Here is a 23,916-nt window from a genome sequence, read left to right on the forward strand (position 1 = left end):
CTTATAACTGAATAACGTATAGACATCTCTGGCACTCTATAAAGATATATAGTTATTAGTATACTGTCATCTGCATGTCAATCTGTTCATATTTTGTTAACTCCTGGGCTCCATCTCAGGTCCTGGGAACAGCCTGTCAGCTCAGTTTGCCCCAGGAGGGCGTGTTCACACTCAACCATTCATGAATTTGGCCCTGTAGGCCATGAGTTCAGATACCAGCACTCCCAAACAATGAATTCTTGAGTAAGAAGCTGATGCTGACACGTTTTCCTTTTCTGTGAATGTCCTGGTGTCAGGTATGAAGTGGAATACATATGCAGGCCTATATCCTATGTAATCAATGTAACCATTGTTCTATGTCTCATACTAATCAGTAAAATAAATGGTCAATACATAAATAAAACAAAAAATACACTGAATGCAATATGGAGTCAACGAATGTATATAAATATAAATATAAATCATATATTTAAATTGTACATGAATAGGTGGGGATCGATTTCAGGCCTAAGGAACAGACTTGAATTTCTTGAGTTCAAGGAGGCCAGATTCCCCTTCCTACACAGTACAACAGTGTTACCCAGACCATGAGTTCAAATCCCAGTCTTGGCAGAAAAATGGCACCTTTATAGTATGTGAGGCCCAATTCTTAGGTATTTCATTATTCCTCCATTTTATGAATGTGATTGTTTAAATGCTTAATAAAGTATTAAATAAAATCGATTAGTGTCCTATAATATAATTATGTATAATTTTATCCTAGAATCATTCAAGAACTGCCCATTCAATCATGACATACATCCCATCCCATTTGTATTCATATGGATATGAATGAGTGTCTTAGTATCTCCTGCCATTTGGAGGTGGCAGCCCCAGGATTCGAACTTTGGGTTCTAGCTCCCCCCACTTAAACCTGAGAATAGGGAACTCATTGTTCTGTCCAAGAACATCAGAAAGAACAATGATTAGGCAGGCACCAATGGCTCTCAACATTCCTCCTTGACGTTTACAAGGCTGTGATGGGAGGATCATGGTCAAGGTCACCCTCAGGAGGAAAGTCCTTGAGACCCTGTCCAACTTCAGTGCCAACAAAGCCAGAAGCCCTGTGCCTCCAGTGGTACAGGGCCAGCCTTGAGCAAAAGCAGCTCAGAGACTGTGCCCAGATCCTGAGTTCAAGGTTCGCGACTGGCAACAAACAGACATAAACAACAATCTGTGCAGCCATCCAGCTAAAGTGGTCTCCCTCTTGTCCCCAACTGAATGGGACAGAGTTCCCTGGGAAAAGGGCTGGGAGAGCCCCTGTCAACTTGACCCTGCCCATGCTGATTGCATCACAGGGTTCTAGCCACACCCCCATTATTTCATGTTTCTTTCTGACCAATGGGATACAAGAATGGTGGCAACGCCCAAATTCCATGATACCTGGTAGCACCTTTTAGTATACCACTACCAGCAGTTAAGAAAGGTAGAGGTGGATGAGTGGTGAGCAAGAGACTCAAGGTAACTTTAGAGAATAGTAGGAAATTGACATGCCCCACCCCCCTCCCCCCCTTCCTGTGGTGCTGGATTTCAAATCTCAGTGGGCCCTGACCTGGTCGCTGCCCCTGGTACTCTGCTCTGGGTCTATGTGTCTGTCATGCCACCGCCATCCCTGTTCTCTCTACCTGGATCAGCTGCCAACAGCGTCTCCCAGCAAGCACAGGTGAGTGGCCGCCCCAACACCATTCCCAACTCTGGTCAGAAACCCCTCTGAGAGCACCATGACCCCCTGCTTGTTTCCTCTCCCTGGTTCTGAGGAGCCACCTTTCTGTCTTGTGCATTTCTGAGAAACAAACAATATATGCTCAGGCTGGGCTGAGCTCAGGCGGTCTTCCTATCTGTGACATGTATGCTCCACCAGTCCTGGTCCTCTGTAGTTGGGATGGTAGACATGTACAGCCATGCTCATTCATCAGTTTAGATGGATATCACAAACTCTTAGTCCATGTCAGCCAATTCTTGACCACAGATAAAGCTCTGGGAACGGCCACAATCATTGGAACTCAGTCTCTTCACAGGACAGTTGTGAGGAAACAAGGGATTTATATAGAGAGATCTCTGAAACATGGCTAGGCACAGAGGGAGTGGCCTTCAGGTAATGTTCTCGACAATTCTGTGAGCATATGACAGGAAGATACCTGGAAAGGGTTCAGGTGGCCCCTGTTATTAATGGGGCAACCAGTGTGGGATTATAAAACAAAACATGGCTCTCCTTCATCATTACCCTATCTCCATGAGGAAGGGTATCCTTCACTGTGTTGAGTTTTGCAACTGGGGAAAACAAAGCATGGAGAAGCTGGGTGACCTACTTGTGACCTCAAGTTCACAGGAAGCTAGGCCTGACTTCTGTACCATGCTCCCTAGTTAAATGGGTGCTATTCAGTCCACTTTTTGTAGTGAGAAGTCCACTTCTTGTCAGTCATGGGGCTTGAACTCTAGGTCTGGATGCTGTTCAGGAGCTCCTCAGCTCAAGACTAGTGCTCCACCACTTGAGCCCACAGCACCACTTTCAGTTTTCTGGTGGATCTTTGGAGATAAAGATAAAGTCTCACAGACTTTCCTTCCCGGGCTGGCTATGAACCATGATCCTCATTTCTCAGACTCCTGTGTAGTTGGGATTAGAGTTATGAGCCACCTGCACAGGGCTTAAGTGTATTTCTCACTTTCTTTCTCCCTCTTTCTCACATGAACTGCTTGAATGTGTGCTGGAGGAGGTGGCCCATTGTCTCCATGTGGCTAGAACCCATGGTTGCCCTCTTATTCTGGAGGTGGGCTGTGGGTCAGGAGCTGTCTCGCTCAGACTGTTGAAACAGCCCATGACATAAGCTCCTCTGTACCCTGCGTAGACCATGACGGTTATTCATTTTCCATCCAGCCTTACTGGACTTCTCATATTGAATTGTTTTCTACATCATTTTCTAGCACCTGGCCAAAATTATGATACATAGTTACAGAATCAAAATGTCATGCCTTCTTAAGAAATTCATTTAGGATTCTGGGAATGTGGTTTCATGGTACGGTGATTGCCTAGCATGCATGAAACCCTGGGTTCAATTCCCTAGTACCACATAAACAGAAAAACAGTGGAAGTGGTGCTGTGCCTCAAGTGGTAGAGTGCTAGCCTTGAGAAAAAAAAAGCTCAGGAATAATTCCCTAGCCCTGAGTTTAAGCCCCTGGACTGGCAATAAAAAAAAGTATTCAAATATTTTTTCATTCATGTGACTGTTTCTAATATACTTATAAGATGATTTCTTTATTGCTTTATATGTCCCACCCCACATGATATAACCCCTGCTTTCACTGTATTTAATGTTGGTATAATTTGTGGAGGGGAATGGAAAAAAAATCGTTTAAATAGGGATACAGGTGGACCCATTGTAATAATGAGAAGTACAAGTCGTTATGTTGGAAAATGAACTTTACAATTTTGGCGGGGGGGGGTGGTAGAGATGGGAGGGATGGTAAGGGATAGGAAGGGGAAATAAAGGAGGAGGCAACAATACTTGATAAGAAATGTACTCCTTATCTTGCCCACATGTAATTGTAACTCCTCTGTACAGTATTTTCACAATTAAAAAGAAACCATTTAGTTAGCAAATGCAAAATGAAACCATACTTTGAATATATAATTGCTCCTTCCATACTGATACCTGAACAATAGTCCTTTATTCATGTACTTTACTTATAAGAGCATACTGTTTTGAAAAAAAAGTTTTGGTCATTAGGTCAAAGCAACTGATGCCAGGATTTTGTGTGGTCACTGCTAATCACAGAGAGAAGGATAGTCTAATGACATTTGGAAATCTTTTTGGTCAATCATGGTACCAAAAACGCAGAGGCTAATTAACAGTTGTGACAGAATAGAAGGAATAACTCGATGGAAGGAATAAATGATAGTAACTAAGGTGTACCAGAAACTGTTCTTGAGAACCATTTTTGGTTATTGAAGAACTAGTTATCAACTAAGCTTATTCCTCATTGCTTTAGTAGACTAAATCTCTTAGGCTAGTTCTTAATATCTGTGTGATAAATGTATCTCCTTCTGTGCTGTTCTTTCCTACTCAATCTCCTTTGCTTTCTAAAAATCTCAGTCTTTCTATTTTTCTCTATGAACATTTCCTGATACTAAATACACCTATACAGATGGCAGAGGATGCTAATGTAAGGGTCCCATGAGTCATTAATGTAACAACATGGAAAAGGAGGACATATTTATTGCTACCTCAATTTTTCTGAAAAGCTGCAATGTCATCATTTGGTTCAAATTTCCATACTTTGTCTACATAGTGTCATTAAGTGCACATAAATGCAAATATGAGCCAGGTGCTGATGGTTCACCCTTGTAATGCTAGCTACTCAGGAGATTGAGACTAGAGGATTGTGGTTCAAAACCAGCCTGGTCAGGAAAGTCCATGAAACCCTTTTCTTCAATTAACCACCAGAATCCCAGAAGTGGTGCTGGAGCTAAAGTGGTAGAGTGCTCAACTGGAGTTGAAGAGCCGAGGAATAATGCCCAGGATCAGAGTTCAATCCCCACGACCAACAAAAAAAGTGAAATGTGACTTTAAGTTTCCACAAAAGGAACGACAAGTTCAATAATCTTTCCAAGCAGAAAAAATAATTCCAAAATGATTCAGTGTACCTACTTTTGATGAATTATTTAAGTTATGACTTTTTTGCTGGACATAATCTATTCTTTTAAAAATTGTCAAATATTAGCTTTACAATAAACTTCATCTAATATTTCTTATTTCAAAAGAGAAGTCTATACAGTTGATATCACATAGCTTTCTTACTAGCTTAGTTCAAAGTCAACCCAGGCAGAAGATTCTGTCAAACTCTTATCTCTAACTAAACACCCAAAATCTAGAAATGGAGTTTTGGCTCAATAGTAGGGGTAGGTGGGGTAGGTGGACAGGAAAGGCAACTGTTCAGGAACAGGGTCCAGCCTCTGGGTTCAAGCCCCACAACCAGCAAAAAACTAAACAAACAAGCAAACAAAAGCAACAAAGATATTTCTTTGGAACCCTCCTTAAAAGAATACTCCTTTAAGAGAAGGGGCTCCTTTTTTGACCATACTCACTGGATCCTGCTTTTTGGAATCCTTACTGCTAAGGAGAACTCAGGAGCATACTAAGTAACTGATAACTGACTCCTGCAACAAAAGGATCATCTCAGGAATGAAATATCCATGCCTAAGACTCTTTAAAATTTCCATGTCTTTGTTTCTTTACAGTAGAACACTTTTAAAACAACGTTATTTCTTTTTGTTCTATGGTGGCCTTCAAATAACACATTATTTCTTTTTGTAATACTCAACTAAAAGTTTACAGAAAAGTTTTATATGAGTAAATAACACACTCGAAAACGTCAGGGACAACGCTCCTGGATTGGAAAGATTAACATCGTGAAAATGGCAATACTTCCCAAGGCTATCTACAAATTCAACGCAATACCTATCAAAATTGCAACCTCATTCTCCAAGGAAATAGAAGAGGCAATCCAAAAATTCATATGGAAAAATAAAAGACCACGAATAGCAAAAACACTACTCAATGGAAAGAACACTGCTGGAGGAATATCAATACCAAATTTCAAACTCTACTATAAAGCCATAGTAATCAAAAGAGCTTGGTATTGGCATAAGAACAGACCTCAGGACCAATAGAATAGAATTGAAAACCCAGAAATGAACCTACAGACCTATAGCCATCTAATCTTCGATAAGGGAGCTAAAAGAATAGAATGGAAGAAAGACAACCTATTCAGTAAATGGTGCTGGCAAAATTGGTTAAGTACATGTAGAAAACTTAAGCTAGATCCTTATATATCACCCTGCACCAGAATCAACTCCAAATGGATCAAAGACCTTGAACTCAAAGCAGACACTCTGAAAAGATTACAGGATGGAATAGGAGAAACCATAAATCTCCTTGGCTCAGGCCGAAAATTTCTGAATAGAGACCTGGAAACAAAATAAATCAAAGAAAGGTTGGACAAATGGGATTGCATAAAGTTGCAGAGCTTCTGCAGGGCAAATGACATAGCAAGATCGATAGAAATCCCACGGATTGGGAGAAGATCTTTACTAGCCATACAACGGACAAGGGTCTCATATCTAAAATATACTTGGAACTCAAAAAATTAAACCCCCCAACAACAAATCCTCAAAGAAACAACTGCCCAATAAATAAGTGGGAGAAAGACTTAAAGAGGAACTTCTCTGAAGAAGAAAGAAGGATGGCCAATAGACACATGAAGAAATGCTCAACCTCCGTAGCCATAAAAGAAATGCAAATCAAAACAACATTGAGATATCACCTCACTCCAGTTAGAACGGCAAAAATCAAGGACTTTAACAACAACAGATGCTGGAGGGGATGTGGACAGAAAGGAACCTTACTTCATTGTTGGTGGGAATGTAAACTTGTTCAACCACTTTGGAAAGCAGTATGGGGGTTCCTCAAAAGACTTCACATAGAACTCCCCTATGACCCAGCTATCCCACTTTTGGGCATTTACCAAAATGTTTACAAACAAGACCACTCTAAAGCTACTAGCACAACTATGTTTATTGCAGCATTATTTACCATAGCTAAGATATGGAACCAACCCAGATGCCCCTCATTAGATGAATGGATCAAGAAAATGTGGTATATATACAGAATGGAATTCTATGCCTCCATCAGAAAGAATGACATTGCCCCATTTGTTAGGAAATGGAGAAACTTGGAAAAAATTATATTAAGAGAAGTAAGCCAGGCCCAAAGAAACATAGGTGCCATGATTTCCCTTATTTGTAATATCTAGTATATGTATGAGTCAAGGGCAAAAGGTCAGATAATGTGATGTCAGGAAAATGAACCCTTAGATGTGTATTTTAATGTTTTTATCTTTCATGCATGTGTTTCTAACGCATTTATAAGATTATCTCTTTGTCGCTTTGTATGTCCCTCCCCCACAGTATAACCCCTGCTTTCACTATATTTGATGTCAGTATAACATGTGGAGGAGATGGGGAAAAACCAGTTGTTTAAGGATACAGGTGGACCTGTTGCAACAATGAGAAGTACAAGTTGTCATGTCCAAAACGAGCTTTACAACGTCGGTGCGGGGGGGTGGGGGGGAAGGGTTGGGAAGGAGAAGGATTGGGATTGGGGGGGGAGGGGGGAGGCTGGGAAGGGATGTGAAGGGTAAACACAAGAGGAGACTGCAATGCTTGGTAAGAAATGTACGCATTATCCTGCCCATGTAATTGTAACTCCTCTGTACAGTATGTTCACAAGTAAAATAAAATTAAATTAAAAAAAAAAGAAAACGTCAGGGACAGAGTTTCCTTCAAGCATTGGGATTGTTTTATTGTACAGTAAAAAGGAAATCACATATTAACTTGAACTTTGTCATTCCTCTATGTTCCATTCCTCTCCTGGGCTCAGTTTCCACATCCAGTAACCGTTATTTCCAGTAACAACCAATGGTGTTGCTTGAGGTATAATGAACAGGATTTATCATAGGATACAATTGGATTCAACATACTTGTCAATAAATGTAACACATACCATCAGCAGAAGCAGGGACAAGAACCACATGATCTTTATATGGATTTAGAAATCTTTTAATAAGCTCCAATACCCCTTTATGATTAAAAGGTCTGAGAAGCTAGGAATGCATGCAACTTTCCTCAATATTATACAGAGTATGCGTATGACAAAGAATGTACCTAACAGTGGACACATGAAGATATTAAAATCTGGAATGAAGTCCAGACTAAAACTCTTCTACACAGCTCTTTAAAAACCACTTGACCCACAACTATTTTTCTAATAAAAAAATTGTTAATACCAGAAAAGTCTTATTAATTTTTCTTGCATCTGTTGCTTAAAGATTTGTGATAAGCTGGGCTTCTCAATAAACTCTAAAGCAGAAATATTTGTCTTGGAGTCCGTGGATGCTTTAAACCTGTGTTTTAATTCACAATATTACATTAAATGATTTAAGGGTTTTGTATCATTTCAAACATTTGTGGTGTAATGAATGATCTTTGTTAAACATGTATTCTGTAAAGTGCCATAGTCTTTTTATGTGTAGTGTATTTAAATATATATCATATAAAATACATACACAATTTGTGTGAAAGATGTGCAATAACAAAGGTGTATGTATGTATATATATATATATATATATATATATATATATATATTGGAAACTGGACAGGAGTCGAAACGAGGTGTTTCTGTTTTGGCAGAGGAGAATCACACATTTTTTACTTGCATGGCCTCATCATTAGCGTTAAACTATTTTAATGCTACAAAAATTTTATGTGAAGAAATGACTGCTATGAACTCATTTTCTCTTAGGTCTAAAATAAAATAATCACTCTAAGTGAGTGAAGCCAGACCCAGTTAATGCTAATCTTTCATGTGAAATGTGAAGCTCCCATGTTGCCTTTTTCTGTTGGTGTGATAACTAGTAATTGGTACATTCTCACTAGAGAGCTATTTCTTAACATAAACCAGGTCAATGCTACACCACTGTTTAAAGGGCTAATCTCACACGTTCTTAGCCATGAGTCTGGCTTAGAATGGAGTTCTCTGTGCAATAACTTTTGGCCACTGGAAATCCCTGGCCTCCAGTTGTGTTTGGGTACCAATGACTCCATTGGCCCCAAGAGTTGAAGGGATGACTGGGATTTCAACTGAGATTGTGGTGAAAATCCACCCAAGGCTGAGGGGGGCAAGAGGTGCTTTGGAGGAACTTGGCACCATTTGAAATTCAGTAGCCATTTGAGCCAAATATAAAATTGTATTTACAACTGACAGACTCAATTTGAGCCTTCAAATTTGTGGTTATTCTATTGTAAAGTAATATGTTGTTTATCTAGCATTTATTAGATTTTTATGCATATGTATTTTCACAGTGTGCTCCTCAATTTGAATTAAACCAGATTTTGCAAACTCAAAAAATAATAAAATAAATTCTGGAATGAAACAAGGATGTCCACTCTCTCTACTACTCTTCCATATAGTAGTGGACATTCTAGCAAGAGCAATAGGCAAGAGAGAAACATAACGGGGATCCAAATAAGGAAGAAGTAAAACGATCCCTTTGTACAGATGAAACTATCCTGTATTTACAGACCCTGTACCTACCTTCCCAAGTTAGTAAAGGTGTTGCTAACCTTTAGCAATGTAGCAAGGGTATAAAATCCACAAGAATCAGTAGTCTTTCTTTGTTACCAACAATGGGAACATTCAGGTTGAAATCCAAAAAACAACCTCATATGTATTAGCCTCAAAATCAACTCAAATCTAAACAAAACAAAACAACAACAAGAAAACTACGAATAAATTTAACCAAAAATGTGAAGGACTTCTACTGTGAAAATTTAAAAATATAAAAAGAGAAATTGAAGGAGATTCAAGGAAATGCAAAATCTTTCAATGCTTTCACAAATAACATTGTGAAAACTGCACTACTGCCCCCAAACAATTGACAATGCACTACCCATCAAAATCCCAACAATATTCTTCAATACAGTAGAGAAAGCAATCCAAATTTAATATGAAATTAGAGAATTACAGAAGAAAAAGTAGGCTTAGAAATGAACTCATGGGCCTATACTCATCTTACATACACACACACACACACACACACACACACACACACACACACACACACACACAAACACACACAAACACACAATGGAATTCTATTCACCCATTAGAAAGGATGTCTTTTCACCAGTCTTAAGGAAAATGAAAGGCTTGGGAAATTTATGCTAAAAGAAAGGAATGCAGACGCAGAAAAATACAGGTTTCATGGATTCATTCATTTATGGTAGCTAAAAGGTGCCTACAAATCTACAAGTAAACAAGACAGATTCTACCCCTTCCCAGTTAGAATGGCCATTATCAATAAAACTAATAAGAGCAAATGCTGCCATGGGTGTAGCCAATTGGGAACCTCCCTGGGCTGGCTTTGAACCATGATCCTCAGATCTCAGCCTCCTGAGTAGTAAGGATTACAAGCGTGAGCCACCAGCACCCGTCTCCAATTGGGAATTCTATTACACTGTTGGTGGGAAGTTAAACTTGTTCCACTCCTCTGGAATGCAGTATGGAGTTTCCTCAAAAGACTAAACAGATCTCTCTTATGACCTCGTAATTCCCCTCATGGGCAGTAATCTAATAAATAAACAAGCTCACATTAACGCTACAAGCATAACCATATTCAGGGCCTGGGCCCAGAGTTCAAGGACTGGAAAAATATGTTACCACTGTTGGTATTTGATCCCGAAAATATGAACTTTTTGACATAAGATAACAAACCATTGTATTTGCAGTAGCTAGGACAGGATTTAAATGTTGTGAGTGATAAAATGTCTTCTTTGTTGAATGTTAGGAAAAGATGTAGGCAGTCCAAAAAAAGGGAGATTTTTTTGGTCTTGGTCGAGGGGCTTTAAGTCTGGGCTTGTGTACTGTCTCTGAGCTCTTCAACTCAAATGGAGATAAGAGTCTCAGGGACTGTCCTGCCAGGCTGGCTTTGAAAAGCAGTCCTCAGTTCTCAGCTTCCTGAGTAGCTAGGATTACAACTGTGAGCCTCTGGCACCAGGCTAAAAATGGGGGATTTTTAAAAAAGAAAATCCCCCTCTTCATCTATGTCTAAACCTCACATATCACTATTAGAACACTTCACTCTCAACTCCATTTCATCAGACATTTGTAAATTTTCTCTTTTCCTTCATGTGGGAATACTGCAGTAAATATCAACTCAGCTGTGGGAATGGATCAATTGTATGGTATTTGCTAGCACATAAATCAGCACATCAAAACAAATGAAACCCTCATTTGGAATATTTTTTCTCTTTTTATTACAAATCTGTGCTTGATTCCTTCCTAATGTGATATTGGACCTCGTAACTGAGTGATGACGTTTTCTTTCTCTTCAGCAATTGGCCTTCTCCTACATGTGGTCAAATATTTAAGAATGCAAAGATTTCCATTGATAATTCATTAAGCTGACCTCTAAGAGAATGCACATATCTGGAATTTGGTCTGCTGTCTTGTTCTTATATGCACAGGCTTTCTAAGATTTATTTGCTGTACAAGGAAGTGTATTTTCCAATCTTCGTGTGACCAATTTTAGTCTCTCTGATCAGTCTTTTGACCCTCTCTCTGAAGTCTTATTTCAGTCTGCCTCATAAAAATATATTAGTTATCAGATAAATGACTCTCAGCTTCCGTATTTTGCCTGACTTCATGTAGGCTGTGATAGTTGCCCTGAGTTGCTGTTCCTACTGGACTTGTGTTTTGTTTTGTTTTTAGAGGCCTAGGATCACTATTCAAGGTAGTAGCTTCTCTGGACCCCTTTCATCCCCAGGCCTAGAGTCAATGGGTTTTTTCCTAAAGATACTAAGAACAGCTGAATAAATTCCTGTTTTAATTGTCTCAAAATGAGGCAATCCGGCATCCTTGCAAAGCCATGGATAATCCAATGTAACCACTTAAAAAATGGTCTATCAAGATGGCTTTTCAAGGTTGACTGTGAAAAATGTTCATTTCCAAGTCAACAACATAAAACAGATCACATCCCTGGGAGCCGACTTTTGGAAAGAAGGTACCCCTTCCTTCCTTCTTTTATGATAGACCAAACCATAATATTCTGCAGTTGTGGTCAGCCTTGAGCACATTTCCCTTATAATATTCTGTAGTGTAAAAGAGGACCAACTATCAAAATAAAGGTGAAAATACTTATCTACTACACACTGATTTATCTTTTTTATATCTGTTCTTATTTTCATTACATCAAACATGGATAATTTAAACTTGGGATTAAACAATTGGCAAAATATTGATAGAATAAACATTCAGTTTACCTTCATATATCCAATATAATACACTTAACCCTTTATGGAAAAAATAAATCCAACAATAGAAACAATGGCAGGGATATAACATAATCCTCAACTCAGAAACTCAGTCTCTCTATAAATATTTATTTGGTAGAAAACAATAAAATTTAATTAATGAATGTGACTTTTAAGTATCATCAGAAACACTCCTCATATACATAATTGTTTATAATTTTATAGATGTCACCTTGGCAATAATTTAATATGCATGTAGAAATCAAATTTCCACAATTTAAGCTAGATGAGAGGAGCCAAACTCTGATGTACTGTGTGGTGTGAATGTTACCACAGTGCTGAACCCTTCCACCTAATACCAAGTCATGTGCAATAATTTATTATTTGATGTTTAGATGAGTGCGAAGTGTAGAAAACACTTTGAATTATTACATTAATTCACAGAAATGAAACAATAATTATGTCATTCATTTAAATTCTAATGCTTCTCAATTTTACAATTCATGCTTTATATTATTGAACTTAGTTTCACTTTCTATTCTATAGCTACTGAAATTAAAATTATATATTAAACATTCAATATTAAGAAATCAATAAGAAGTAACCTAATTTTAAAATGATATACTATTAAACTGTGATTTGAAGTATAGTTCCAACAAGTTGTGAGGTTAAGAAAACATTACTAGAATTATTAGTAACATTTTATAACTTACCAGCTTGTTATTTGTTTACTAATTGTGTCATTTTTTATTCTTGGTCCAAGTTATCTCTTCACCTTAATTGTTTAGTTTTCTATTTTATCTCTATTGGTTTACTGATTGTACATTTTGTTTTCCCTTTTTAGTGACTGACATGAGGCTGAAAATCTGCATCCTAGTTTATTACTTCCTATGTTAAAGTCAAATTACTGCTCTCCACAGCTGTTTTACTCTTCTTTGTATAGTACAGTATTTCCCCGCTCACATCTCCTGTATTGCTGCTTGTTATCATGTATTTTATGTTTTATATTTAAATTTTATTGTCAAGTTAATGTACAGAGGGGTTATAGTTACATAAGTAAGATAATGAATTCATTTCTTTTATAACTTGTTATCCCTTCGCACATTTTTCTCCCTCTTTCATCCCAATGCCCCCCAAGACTATTTCCAACGTATTGTCTTGTGAGTATCACTGTTGCATAAGTTCCCCCTTTTGTCCTTTGTCTCACCATTTTGCTTTTTCCCTTGCCCTTAACTAGTTCGGATCAACATATTTACAATATCCAGGGTATCAAAATCAAATACAGTTACTACAGAGGATAAACCATAGGCGTGGAAAACACAAAAGGATAAAAAGAAATCACATATTACATTTAGAACAACAAGAAATAACATATCTTGGAGATCATTTCCCTTGGAATCACCATACACCCTCATATGTACATAGCTATTGAGCTATTCTTCTCATCTACTAAGATTATCCTTGATGTACACAATAATGCTCCCCTATTACACAGTAATTGCACTTCTTGGCATTTACCCAAGTGATCACAAACAAGATCACACTAAAGCTACCAGAACAATTATGTTTATCACAGTATTATTTATGATAGCTAGGCTAAGGAATAAACCCAGACACTCCTCAGTAGATCAATGGATCAAGAGAATGTCACACACACACACACACACACACACACACACACACACACACACACACACACACACACACGGAATACTATGCTTCCATCAGAAAGAATGATACCACCTGATTTGTACTGATATGGAAGATCTTGGGAAAAAAATCATATTAAGTTATGTAAGCCAGACTTAAAGAAACATAGGTCCCATGGTTTCCCTTATTTGGAATTATTAGTTTACATCTAGGATAATCTCATGTATTTAAATTTGACATTTTGTTCTATGTTGAGCATACAACATTATTGCTACCTTGTTTGTTATTTCTGCAAACAGGCAGGTATATTTAAAGAATTACGTTCATGTCATCCATTACTGAAGGAAGAACATCTAAAAGAGCAGCCCCTACTAGGAAGAACAACTCCTACTCATTTAGCTTCATTCCTATCTTATGCCAGTATTGTCCTCTGTATCCTCATGTTGTACATCAAATTGTATACTTGGTCATCCTGTATATTTACTATCTTCTACATTGTGACCTAAATGCCCCAGCAATTCCAGTTTGCTTTACTTTAAAAAAATTATCTCATAATGATTGAGGTTGGTGTGTGTGTGTGTGTGTGTGTGTGTGTGTGTGCGCGCGCGCGCACGCGTAGTTTTATAGGTATCAGAAGACAACATTTTTCTTCATTTAGAATACATTTTTCAGGTCATTGTAAGCTATGCCTAATTGGAGAAATCTCTTGCTATTTTAAAGATGAAACAGAAAAATATATTTGTGCATGCACCACAGTTGTTTTATTAGTCTGTTGTTGAACACTTAACTTCTATTTATATCTGAGCAGCTGTTGTGAACAATGTGAATAACAAACAACTACACATATATTTTCCAGTTACCCAGAGAGAAATAATCAAATGATTGGTGTGTCAGATGGTATTTCAACTTTGCATTTCTTTAGAAAACTGCAAATTACTTTCTACAATGAGAATACTAACCTGTATTTTGAACAAGAGTGTAGAAAATTTCCTTTTCTCACACTCTCACCAACATTATTACATTTTGAGTTTTTTAAGGGCAGGTTTTTACAATGTGCAGAACCCCAGCCTGGACTTAGACCCAAATCCTCTTACTCCAAACTGCTAAATGCTTGGAATTACAAGCCTTTTAACCACACCTGGTTCCTTTGATTTTTTTGATAAGAGTTGTTATAGTTATGAAGTAGTATCATAGTAATTTTCAATTGCATTTCTATAATGACTTCTGTTCACAAAGCATTAACCTAGCATAGAAGTGGTATTAAACACAACTTTGTAAACACACTGGCGCTTTTCAGGACTTTTTGGAAAACGTGTCTATTCAGAACTTTTGTCCATTTTTAATGGTTTCTTGTTATTCTCATCTTTAATCTCTCTATACAAAATCAATACTTAATTCAATATAGTAGAAAGAAAAAAATTAAGCAACTCCTAACATTTTTCAATTTTCAATAATATTATATTATTTAAATCATTTTTTGTTTACACTTAAGACTATATAAATAAATTTAGTTAGACCTTTTACAAGGCTATATGTATTTTATTTATTTTTCGTTCATGGCTCTTTCCAAAGCCTGCGTGTCTAATTTTTCTAGGTTTCTTTCAGTCTCATGTAGTTCAGATTTCAAACTGAAGTATAAATGGAAAGAAGCACAGAAACAATAGAGTTCCTCTCATCTGATGATGCCTGTACAAGAATGAGGAAAGAGTTCAATCTTCTAAGGACCTTTGATTGGCTATCAAAAAGAGAATTCATTCCTCTAGGTCTTCCCTATTTTTGCAATTTAACTTAAATGATGTAAAACACAATATACTACTCAGAGACTTTTACGTTTTCATCAGTTTTGCACATTTTAATATGGACTTCACCTCAGTCTACAACATTCCTTCATTATTCTGTCCCTGATGTTTTTATACTGTCAAGACATAATAAAACCAGTTTGATTTACAGCATGAGAAGTTATCCACCTGGCTGACTTTGAAGCAGAGCATGGTCAATAGACAACATTCCTTCTGGTTTCTCATTACATGTAATGGCTTTTGTAATACTGATTGCATTCTATTTAGTATTTAAAAAAAAAATGCTGGCTAGTTTGTGACGATTTGGGTAAATGCCCCAAAGTGGTATTGTTGGATCATAGAGGAGTTCTATGTGGAGTCTTTGGAGGAAACTCCATACTACTTTCCAAAGCTGTTGAACAAGTTTACACTCCCAACAATAATGCATTAAGGTTCCATTCTGTCCACATCCCCACCAGCATCTGTTGTTTTTAGAGTTCATGATTATAGCCATTCTAACTGGGGTGATATGGTATCTCAATGTTGTTTTGATTTGCATTTCTTTTATGGGTAGAGAGGTTGAGCATTTCTTCATGTGTCTATTGGCCATACTTATTTCCTCTTCAGAAAAGTTTCTCTTTAAGTCTTAAGCTCACTTATTTATTGGACAGTTGTTTCTTTGAGGATTTGTCGTTGGGGGATTTAGTTTTTTTGGGTTCCATGTATATTTTAGATATGAGACCCTTGTCCATTACCAGCACAACTATGTTTATTGAAGCATTATTTATCATGGCTAAAATATGAAACAAACCCAGATGTCCCTCACTAGATGAAAGGATGAAGAAAATGTGATATATATATATATATATATATATATATATATATATATATATATATATATATATATATATACACACACACACACACACACAATGGAATTCTATGCCTCCATCAGAAAGAATGACATTGACCCATTTGTTAGGAAATGGAAAGACTTAGAAAAAATTATATTAAGTGAATTAAGCCAGGCCCAAAAAAACATAGGTAATAGGTCCCATGGTTTCCCTTATTTGGAAAAACTATTATATGTCTGAGACAAGCAGAAAAGGTCAGATAAGTTGATGTTAGGTGAAATGAACCCCAAGATAAGGATTCAATTGATTTTTTTCTTTATTGCAATTGTTTCAAACATTTATAAGATTATTTCTTTGTTGATTTGTATGTCCATCCCCCATGGTATAACCCATGCTTTCACTGTATTTGTTGTTGGTATAACTTGTGGAGGGGAAAGGAAAAAACAAATCATTTAAATAGGGATGCAGGTGACTAATTGTAAAAATGAGATGTACAAATCCTTATGTCGAAAAATGAAATTTACATCTTTGGTGGGGAGGGAGAGTTGATGGGATGAGGAGTGTGGAGGGAGATGGGAAGGGATGGGAACAAGAAGCAAAGGAGGCATCAATGCTTGATAAGAAATATACTCATTATCTTGCCCATGTAATTGTAATTGTTATTCCTAGCAGTTTATGTTAAGTATTTCACAAGTTCTTTTTCTCTTAATTCTGAAGAAAACACTTGCTATAATTCTAATATTATTAACATTTTAGTGTTAGGAAATATTGTAATTAAAGGCACTAAGTGCATGGCCCAAATACACACAGTGGGGAAAGAAATGATTCAAAATTTCAAAAAGTAAGCAATAAAAAAGTAGGTAAAATCCTCTCCATTCCCTTACTCTTTCAACTCAATATTCATGCTGTCCAAGAAATAATAGCATAGCAATTATTTCCCACGGTAATTGTTTTCTGTCACATTTTCTCTTCAACACAATGTTGGTGACATTGGGTTATCATGCTCAGAGCTGAGCTCATAAATTTAGGTCTAAAGAGAGCCAAATTTCTTCTGTAGCACATTTCCAGTATGCATTTTAAAAAGTACTAAAGGTCTGGGAAGGTGGCTCAGTGGTAGAGCGCTTGCCTTGCATGCATGAGGCCCTGGGTTCGATTCCTCAGCACCACATAAGCAAAAAAGAAAAAAAGGCGGAAGTGGCGCTGTGGCTCAAGTGGTAGAGCACTAGCCTTGAGCTGAAGAGCTGAGGGACAGTGCCCAGGCCCAGAGTTCAGGCCCCACGACCGGACCCCCCAAAAAAAATACAGTACTAAAACTAGCTGTTAGCTGGAGGCTCACACTTATAATCCTGGCTACAAAGGAAGCTGAGATCTGAGGAATGCGCTTCAAAGCAAGCCCAGGCTGGAAAGTCTGTGAGACTCTTATCTCCACTAAACAACTAGGAAAGCAGAAGTGGCACTGTGCCTCAAGAGGTAGAGCACTCACCTTCAGCTGAAAGGCGCAGGGAGAGCACCCAAGCCCAGAGTTCATGCCGCATGACCAATTTAAAAAAAAAAGATTAAAACTTTTAAATACCATCACTTACTGTCTTTTAAGAATCCAAAAATGAAATAAATTCACATATAATCACTCCAAAATGCTTTAAAAGTGGGAGATGGTAAACAAGCCTCCATGAAGTAAATTTTCTTCTACTTTTTAAATTATTCTGAAAGCCTTGTGCTGGTTGGTCACACCTCTAATCCTGTCTACTCGGGTATCTGCTCAGGAACCTGAGATCTGTGGATAACCGTTAGAAGCGAATCAGGACAGAAAATATTCATGAGATTATTTTTAAAAAATTACAATGGAATTCTATGCCTCCATCAGAAAGAATGACATTGCCCCATTTGTTAGGAAATGGAAAGGCTTGGAAAAAATTATATTAAGTGAAGTAAGCCAAGCCCAAAGAAACATAGGTCCCATGGTTTCCCTTATTTGCAATATCTAGTATATGTATGAGTCAAGCAGAAAAGGTCAGATAATGTGATGTTAGGAAAATGAACCCTTACATATGTATTTAAATGATTTTTCTTTCATGAATTTTTTTCTAACGCATTTATAAAATTATTTCTTTATTGCTTTGTATATCCCTCCCCCACAGTATAACCCCTGCTTTCACTATATTTGATGTCAGTATAATTTGTGGAGGAGAAGAGGAAAAACCAGTTGTTTAAGGATACAGGTGGACACGTTGAAACAATGAGAAGTACAAGTTGTCATGTCGAAAACGAACTTTACAACTTTGGTGTGGGGGGGAGGATGGGATGGGGGGTGGGGGGAGGCTGGGAAGGGATGTGAAGGGTAAACAAAGGAGGAGGGTTCAATGCTTGATAAGAAATGTACTCATTATCTTGCCCATGTAATTGTAACCCCTCTGTACAGTATGTTCACAATAAAAAATAATAAAAATATTAAAAAAATGAATGAACTAGCAAAGAGCCAAGAATGGAGATGTAGCTTATATAGTAGCTCATCAATCTAGAGAAGAATGGCCTAGCGGGACCTTGACGCACTGAATTCAAACTCTGAGAATGAAAATGCGCAGGCATGCACATACACATACATACACAAACACACATTTATTCAAAATACCTGCATATCAGTGTTTTGCATTAATTTCTTTGTTAATGATATTATACGGGTAAAATAGGGGAAATATTCTCTTCCATCCCATAACATTTTTATATTTTTTATTGTAAAATACTGTACAGAGTGGTTACAGTTACACGAAAAAGTAATAGTTCATTTCCTATCAAGCATTGTTACCTCCTCCTTTGTTTTTCCCTGCCATCCCTTCCTTCCCACCCCCACAAGTACACTCCCCTTCCCTACCCTCCTAAATTGTAAAGTTCGTTTTTCAACAAACTGTCTTGTGCGTCACATTGTTGCAATGGGTCATACTGTAACCTTATTTAACCGTTTTGTTTTTTCCCTTTCCATCCCCAAATTAGAGAAGTGTATATACAAGATGGAGGTGCACCAACATCAGATACAGTGAAAACAGGGGTTTAACTGTGGGGGATGCACATACAAAAAATCACATCGTACATTATAAATATATTAGAAACCACAGGAAGAAATAAAAAACCACTTGTGTCCTTATCATGGGGTTCATTTACCTTAACATCATCTTATCTAGTCATATGCACATGCTTTTGACCTTTTTTATTAATTGTGAAAATACCATACTGAGGAGTTACAATTACATGGAAAATGTAATGAGTACATTTCTTATCAAGCATTGTTGCCTACTCCTTTTTTTCGCCTTACCATACCTTCTTTGCTTATCCCAGATATGCATTAGTTATTGCAAATAAGGGATACCACAGGCCCTATGTTTCTTTTTTTTTATTGTGAAAATGCCATACAGAGGGGTTACAATTACATGCGTGAGTTATTGAGTACATTTTTTTTATTGTGAGAATACTGACAGAGGAGTTACAATTACATGGGCAAGAAAACGAGTACATTTCTTATCAAGCATTGTTGCCTCCCCTTTGTTTCCCCTTCCCAACTCTTCCCACACTCCACCACTTTCCCCACCTTGTCCTCCTCCCCCCAAAGTTGTAAAGTTCATTTTATGACATAATAACTTGTACATCTCATTGTTGCAATGGGTCCACTTGCTCCTCCTTTGTTTCCCCTTCCCATCCCTGCCCATCTCCCACCCCCTACACCCACCAACCCCTCCACCACCCCAGCCCCCCCCCACTGTCCACATCCCTTAACACCCGGCCCAAATCATTTTTTGACATAACGACTTGTTCATCTCATTGTTGCAATGGGTCCACCTGCATCCCTTTTTAAACGATTTGTGTTTCCCTTCCAGTGCACAAAATATACCAACATCAAATACAGTGAAAACCGGGGCTTTAGCTTGCAGGAGGAACATACAAAGCAACAAAGAATTCATCTTATAAATATCTTAGAAACAATCGCAAGAATTAAAAACCATTTGAATCCTTATCTTGGGGTTCATTTTGCCTAACATCAACTTATATGATGTTTTCTGCTTGCAGCAGACACATACTAGTTATTGCAATTAAGGAAACCATGGGACCTATCTTTCTTTGGGCCTGGCTTACTTCACTTCTTTGGGCTGGCTTAATTCACTTAATATAATTTTTTCCATGTCTTTCCATTTCCTAACAAACTGGGTGATGTCATTCTTTCTGATGGAGGCATAGAATTCCAGTACACACACCAGTACACACACACACACACACACACACACACACACACACACACACACACACACACACACACACACACACACATTTTCTTGATCCATTCATTTACTGTGGGGCCTCGGGTTTGGTTCTGTATCTTAGCTTTGGTAAATAATGCTGCAATGAACATAGTTTTGCTGGTAGTTTTAGTATGTTCTTGTTTGTGATCATTTGGGTGAATGCCCAAAATGGGATTGCTGGGAATTAGGGGCGCTCTATTGTAGTCTTTTGAGGAACCGCCATACTACTTTCCAAAGTCTTCGAACAAGTTTAAACTCCCAACAACAATGCATTAAGGTTCCCTTCTGTCCACATCCCCTCTAGCATCTGTTCTTTTAAAAAATCTAGAATGCTTCACGAAGTTGAGTGTCATCCTCAGTCAGGGGCTATTCTTCTCTTTATTGTTCCAATGTTAGTGTATGTGCTACTGAATTGAGCACAGAACATTTTTTATACATAAAGTGTAATTGATTTTCTTAAACTAGACAATTCCACAAAAATTAAATTCAAAAGAATTGTCGTGAAATTTTAGAACCATGTATTTCTTACATAAGAACACATTTAAGAATAAAGTCAAGTTTGACATGTCAAAAACAAAATAATTCCAGATATTTGTTGTTCAACAGATGTGTAGGAGGAGGAATTCAATTATTCTGTACAAGGAACTTGCCATAATGAACACTATAGAAAGTGTTAAGTTTTGTTAAAAGTTTTAATGTTTTAAATATGTTTAATTTTGGGAATTTGCTAATATATGCCAAAATTAAGACTATTTAGCAGGTTGTAAGACTTTTTCATAAAGCATTTAAGATTCATGGTACATACTACTAAATATGTACATTTCAGAGTTTATAGAAACTTTACTAATGAGAAGTTGCAAAGTGTTTGTGTAAAGAAGCAGATTTAAGACATTAACTGCACAGTTTCTGTTTAAATTTAAAGGCTTCTTTACTTTATATGTTAGTGAGGAACAAATGATGGTATAAGCCATATACAAATGATGAGATGAACCATAAATAATAATCTTAATAATAATAATAATAATCTTTAAAGGCTACTCATAGCCTATAAAATTCTTGTTGAACATCATAGACTTAGGCAGTTTTAAATGTACAGCAATATGATAATAAATCGAATATGTAGTACATTTCAAATACTGGAAACAGTGGTAATTGAATTTTTTATTTTATTAATCATTAATATTTATATATTGGTTTTCCTTATTTGTAGCATTGTTTTCCTTGTTGTAATATAAAACAACTTTTTGTAAGTCATCATTAGGAAGTACTTTGAGAATGTTATTGGGATGGCCACAGTGTTTATTATAGGTATATGTGAATTTACAAAGAGCAAAATTAATAAGAACAAAATATTGATTAAAATTTTATCAATTAGAATCTGAATCAGGAGTGTTGATAAATGTCCACAGCTAACATCTTAGCCCTAGACTGAAGCACTAGTGTTACAATGTTGAGCACACAAAAGTGAGAGAACTGTGTTTTGTTTTGTTTTTGTTGGTTTTGGGGCTTGAACTCTGGGTCCTGGGTGCTGTCTCTCAGCTCTTCAGCTCAAGGCTAGTGGTACTACTTGAGTCACAGCACCTCTTCCATCTTTTTCTGCTTATGTGGTGCTGAGGAATCAAACCCAGGACCTCATGCATGCAAGGCAAGCACTCTACACTGAACCACCCTCCCAGCACCTGAGAGACTGTGTTTTAAAAAATCATCTAAACAACATTTACTTTCTGTTTTGTGTTATATAATGAAATAAATAATATCTTTTTATATTTTTGAATGGTCATACTTCTAAATTTATATTAAATTCAGTCACTTTATCCTTTTCAAAGTCATGTAATATCTTTGAGAGTTTGCTTCTGTAAAGATTGTTTTTGCATTGATAATTTATTCTGAGTCATTTTTATTTTTTATCAAAATCACTTTATACTTTATGGTGTTTTGTGTTTTTTTTAAGTGTGAAAATACCAGACAAAGGGGTTACAATTAAATGGGCAAGGTAATGAGTATATTTGTTATCAAGCATTTTTGCATACTCCTTTGTTTCTCCTTACTATCCCTTCCCATCTCACCCCCCTTACGTCCCATTTCCCCCTCCCCTTTCCCCCAACCAAAGTTGTAAAATTTGTTTTTCGACATAATGTCTTGTATATCTCATTATTGCAATGGATCCACCTGTATCCCTATTTAAAAAATTTTTCCCCTTCCCCTCCACAAATTATACGAACATCAAATACAGTGAAATACCATGCGGGAGGGACTTAAAAAGTAACAAAGAAGTCATCTTATAAATATGTTAGAAATAATTACAGAAAAGAAAAAAATTTGAATTCTTATCTTCGGGTTCACTTCACCTAACATCAACTTATCTAACAATTTCTGCATGTCTCAGACATACACCAGTAATTGCTAATAAGAGAAACCATGGGACCAATGTTTCTTTGGGCCTGGCTTACTTCACTTAATATAATTTTTTCCAAGTTTTCCATTTCCTAACAAATGGGGCAATATCATTCTTTCAGATAGAGACATAGAATTCCATTGTGTATATATTCAACATTTCCTTGATCCATTCATCTACTGAGGGACATCTGGGTTGGTTCCATATCTTAGCTATGGCAATGCTGCAATAAATATATCTGTGTGGTAGCTTTAGTATGGTAGTGTTTGTGATCATTTGGGTAAATGCCCAAAAGTGGGATTGCTGGGTCATAGAGGAGCTCTATGTGGAGTCTTTGGAGGAACCTCCATACTATCCAAAGTGGTTGAAAAAGATTACACTCTCACTAACAATGAAGTAAGGTTCCCTTCTGTCCACATTCCCTCCAGCATCTGTTGTTATTAGAGTTCTTGACTATAGCCATTCTAACTTGGGTGAGGTGATATCTCAGTGTTGATTGATTTGCATTTCTTTTATGGCTAGGGAGGTTGAGCATTTCTGCATGTCTTTATTGGTCACCCTCCTTTCCTCTTCAGAGAAGTTTCTCTTTATGTCTTTAGCCCACTTATTTATTGGGCAGTATTTTCTTTGAGTATGTGTTGTTGGGGTATTTAATTTTTTGATTTCCAGGTGTGTTTTAGATATGAAACCCTTGTCGGTTGTATGGCTAGTGAAGATCCTCTCCGATTCCGTGGGCTTTCTATTGATCCTGCTAGCTATGTCCTTTGCCATGCAGAAGCTCTGCAATTACATGCAATCCCATTTGTCCAACCTTTCTTTCATTTGTTGTGCTTTTGCATTTCTTTTCAGAAAAATCCAGCCTTTGTCAAGGAGACCTAGGGTTTATCCTATTCCATCCTGTAATGTTTTCAAAATATCTGCTTTGACTCTGAGGTCTTTGATCCATTTGGATTTGATTCTGGTACAGGGTGATATATAAGGATCTAGCCTTAATTTTCTACAAGTGATTAACCAATTTTGCCAGTACCATTTACAGAACATCCTTTC

The 23,916-nt window shown here is 37.1% G+C and overlaps 1 non-coding gene across 1 annotated transcript; it reads right to left on the bottom strand.

Moving 5' to 3' along the window:
* Positions 1 to 20,792: 20,792 nt before the first annotated feature.
* LOC138820333 (U6 spliceosomal RNA) lies at positions 20,793 to 20,894 on the bottom strand. The gene has a single exon (XR_011369835.1). It is a non-coding gene; the product is annotated as a U6 spliceosomal RNA (small nuclear RNA).
* Positions 20,895 to 23,916: the final 3,022 nt, after the last annotated feature.

Source organism: Dipodomys merriami, unplaced genomic scaffold, assembly GCF_024711535.1.
Source record: "Dipodomys merriami isolate MVZ:Mamm:240054 unplaced genomic scaffold, mDipMer1.0.p SCAF_86, whole genome shotgun sequence".
Classification (NCBI taxonomy): Eukaryota; Metazoa; Chordata; class Mammalia; order Rodentia; family Heteromyidae; genus Dipodomys; species Dipodomys merriami.